General features: G+C 49.8%; 1 pseudogene; it reads left to right on the top strand.

Moving 5' to 3' along the window:
- Positions 1 to 1,772: 1,772 nt before the first annotated feature.
- LOC137158584 (olfactory receptor 14A16-like) lies at positions 1,773 to 2,368 on the top strand (annotated as a pseudogene).
- Positions 2,369 to 4,279: the final 1,911 nt, after the last annotated feature.

Here is a 4,279-nt window from a genome sequence, read left to right as displayed (position 1 = left end):
CCCCCGCACACACAATTTGGCCAAGCTTCCCAACCAGACCCCTCACCCCCCACCCCACTGCATCCAGCACCTGCCCGACCCCCTACAGCCAGACCCCTTGCACTATTAAACAGGACTAGAGTCCTTCGCTTGCTTGCTTGCTTTTTTCCCTAACCCTAACCCACTCCTCATCTCCCCAGCTAGGTTGTATCTGTTGGGTGAGGGGGTCGGCAGGACTGTAGTCTGCTTCCCCTCCTCCTCTGCACCCAGCCCCCTGCTGGGGTGGGGCTGATGGGGTCTTCCAGAGAAGTGGGACTGGGAATGCGAACCCCTGGATGTATCTAGGGAAGTTTCCCTCTCCCAGAGCTATTGTCTCAGGCTCTGGGCAGACTCAGGCAGACAGGGCTGTAGTGGCTAAACTCAGGGGAGATCGCCCCCACCCTTCACATGAGCTGGTGCTTCAGACTGTGATGGTGCAGCATGAGGTGCTGGTCCCTGTCAGACACGGGCACTGGACTTTGCCTGTTTCCCACTGGAACATCGGAATTGCCAATTTCTGTTTGAAGAAAATGTGATGAGTATTTCACCCAGATCTACAAAAATCCAGTAGGAGCTCAAATAAACTGACTCGTTCACAACCCTTATTTACACCATCCATTGTGAATTATTCCTCCAGTGCCAGGTCTTCTTCCCCAGGTTACAGCTGGGGCAACTGAGGCACGGAGCTCTGCCCTTGTTATCATTTTAGGCTGGGATTCTCAAGGCAGTCTAAGGGAGTTAGGCCCCCAAGACGTGCATTCCTTACTCTCCCTTAGGCTCCTTTGCAAATCCCAGCCTTCATAGTTCTGAAAGTCAAGAGAAGCCCAGGCCTTGGAAGATGCCAAGAGAGACCTGGGGCCAGAATTAAGGGGTTTAGGCATCTAAAGGAGCTAATAGTTGCCTTGTGGGATTTGCAGTAACACTTCAGCAAGTTAGGTGCCTAACTCCCATTGAATGTCCATGGGACTTAGCTACGTGGCTCATTTAGGAGCGTTGATAAATCTCAGTGCATCCGTCTCCATGTTTAGGTGCCCAAATCACTTGGTAATCCTGGCCCACAGAAAGCACAGAAGCTGGAGTCAGGAAATCCTAGGGCCTGTGCTAGGCTGGGGGTCAGACTAGAGGAGCAGAACGGCCCCTTTTGGCTTTAAAATTAATGAGTCTATGAAGTTTTGCCTCTGGGTCTCAGCTTCTGAGCTGTTCAGGTCTCTCAGGAGTGAGTCCCACAAGCCCTTAGGAAATAGACATGGGCAAATCACCTTCCTGCAGCATCGCTCCTTTAATGCTTTGACAGTCACATCGTCAGTTATTATGGAGAGAGGAATCAGGGTCAGTCCCTCGGTCACTCTAATCCTCACTGTCACCCTTCTCCTTCCCTCCGCAGGCAGGACACAATGTGCTGAGGAAGAAAATGTCCAATCAAACCACCGTGACCGAGTTTCTTCTACTGGGATTCTCAGACGTTCGGGAGCTGCAGATATTGCACTTTGTGGTGTTTCTAGTGCTTTACCTGGCAGCTTTGATGGGGAACCTTCATCACAGCTTTAGCCCTTGACCACCACCTTCACAACCCCATGTACTTCTTCCTGATCAATCTGTCCATCCTAGAAATTGGCTCCATCTCTGTCACCGTCCCCAAATCCATGGCCAGTTCCCTCATGAACACCAGGTCCATTTCTTATGATGGATGTGTCACCCAAGTCTTTTTCTTCCTCTTCTTCTTGATGGGAACATATTTTTTCCTTCTCACTGTCATGGCGTACGGTCGCTACATCGCCATCTGCCAGGCACTGCACTACGAGAGAGTGATGAACAGGGGAGCTTGTGTCCAAATGGCAGCCGGGGCCTGGGCCTGGGCCAGCGGTGTTCTCTATGCTGCCCTGCACACCGGGAACACATTTGCAGTATCCTTCTGCAGAGATAACAAGGTGGATCAGTTCTTCTGTGACATTCCCCAGCTACTCAAGCTCACCTGCTCTGACTCCTACCTCACTGAAACGGGGTCATTCTCTTTATTGTGGGCTTATTGATACGCTGCTTTGTTTTGATAATTGTGTCGTATGTTCAGATCATCAGCACAGTGCTGAGAATCCCCTCAGAGCAGGGCCGGCACAAAGCCTTCTCCACCTGCCTGCCTCACCTCACTGTGCTCTCCTTGCTAGTTTGCACTGCTTCGTTTGCCTACCTGAAACCCCTCTCCAGCTCAACGTCACGGCTGGATCTCATGGTGGCAGATTTCTATTCCGTGCTGCCTCCAGTGATGAATCCCATCATCTATAGCATGAGAAACAAGGAGATCAAAGCTTCCCTGTGGAAACTTACAGGGTGGCGGTTATCCACTAAGGATTAAAGGTCCGTCTTCCTCCTCTGACTGTGATTTCATTCTGTGTCTGTATAGAAATGTAATCAATAGGTGACATTAGTGTCTCTGTGAGAACATGTTTTGCACTCCTTACATGCAAAGGGGTATTTACACTGACAAAACTGCAGACAAACTCAAGTCAATGGAGTTACTGTAGATTTACACAATTGTAAGTAAAATCAGAATCTATTTATCTATCTCCATGTCTAACTTAGGTTTTTGTACTGCCACCCATTCCCAGGCTATCTGAACATCTTCCACATAAAATCAGTAGCCAGATCAAAGTCTAGTGGACTACGTGAGATCTCTGGGTCTTCTCCTTTTGGGTGTATAACCTCTGCTTGAAGTATGATGGCTGTTGGTTTAGTGTTTGCTCTTGTAACTCAGTGGGATATGACAGTATGAAATGTCATATCTGTGGATTTATTGGCAAGCTGACGGGACAAGTCCACTCTTTCTCAATGGCAGCGTGTTGTGCTGTATTCCAGACAGCTGCCCTGCCTGGGACAGGTGTTTGACACCTTGCTGAAGGACCACCATTGACAGCCGTCAAAACTAGTCTTTGGGGTCATTGATTTGTATGGTCTCTAAATGATTTCCCTTCCCCCTCTCCAGGGAAAATAATCCGATAACAGATAGAACATCACAGTTTGAACCCATGTCACAGAGACAGGGGCCTGGTGAACAGGGCGTTTTTGCTCTGTGCAGGGAGGGTCTGAGTGTAAGGGGACTGTTGGCGCCTTACTGAAATTTCGTGGGTCGACTTAGTGGGCCATCTCTCAGTACCAAAGGACAGGGGAAGGGAGGGTGGGAAATCAGGGCCCTGAGATGGACAGCCCCCAGGGCCAGTGCATAAAGGCCAATGTTCCAGATTATCCTGATTGACAGGGTGGGCAGGCCAATGTGGAGGGGGGGGGCATCCTCTGTGTGAGCTGGAGCTGCCTGCAGAGAACGGGGCCAAGCGGAGAACAAAGCAGCACCTGAGACACGGGAGCCAGCGGCTGGAAGGTCAGAAAAGAAGCCCAGGGAGCTGAGCTAAGCAGACCCACAGCAGCAGAACCAGAGGGGCCCGAGGTGCAGCTCTGAGAGCCAAGATGAGCTGAGCCACATTGAAGCAGGGCGGGGCTGCAGTTGGGACTGGAGCCGTCTGGAGCCGGGTTCCTAACTCCCACTGAATGTCCATGGGACTTAGCTACCTGGCAGATTTAGGAGCTTTGATACATCCCAGTGCATCCCTGTCTCCATCTTTAGGTGCCCAAATCACCCGGTAATCCTGACCCACTGAAAGCACAGAAGCTGGAGTCAGGAAATCCTAGGGCCTGTGCTAGGCTGGGGGTCAGACTAGAGGAGCAGAATAGCCCCTTTTGGCTTTAAAATTAATGAGTCTATGAAGTTTTGCCTCTGGGCCTCTGCTTCTGAGCTGTTCAGGTCTCTCAGGAGTGAGTCCCACAAGCCCTTAGGAAATAGACATGGGCAAATCACCTTCCTGCAGCATCGCTCCTTTAATGCCAGTGACGCTCAAAGCCAGCTACACACTGCTCAGCTGCAGAGAGCAACCGGGCTGAGTCTAGTTCTGTCTTTGGCTTCTACATAGCTTGATAGATAGATAACGACTGAAGAATCCTGGAGGTGGACGACTGAATCCATCACTTTTTGGGAAAAAATCCACAGCGGTCAGTACAGTAAGTGTGCTATGTCAATTAAATACATGTGGGGGTTAAGATACAAGGGAAATTTAAAGAACACAGATCAGATTTCCTGTCAGAACTCATTTAAGCATTTTGCTATTAAGTTACTCAAACAAACAGAGATAGTCAGAGGAAAAAAAACCTCCTCCTGTAGAAAATGTGGATTTTTCATCAGAAAGCCCCAACCCATTTTTTTTTCAGCTTTAGGCAG

The sequence above is a fragment of the Emydura macquarii genome, unplaced genomic scaffold (assembly GCF_026122565.2).
Source record: "Emydura macquarii macquarii isolate MOO-44397 ecotype Brisbane River unplaced genomic scaffold, CSIRO-AGI_Emac_v2 contig_1763, whole genome shotgun sequence".
NCBI classification, from domain to species: Eukaryota; Metazoa; Chordata; order Testudines; family Chelidae; genus Emydura; species Emydura macquarii.
This window is presented reverse-complemented; position numbering and strand designations above follow the sequence as displayed.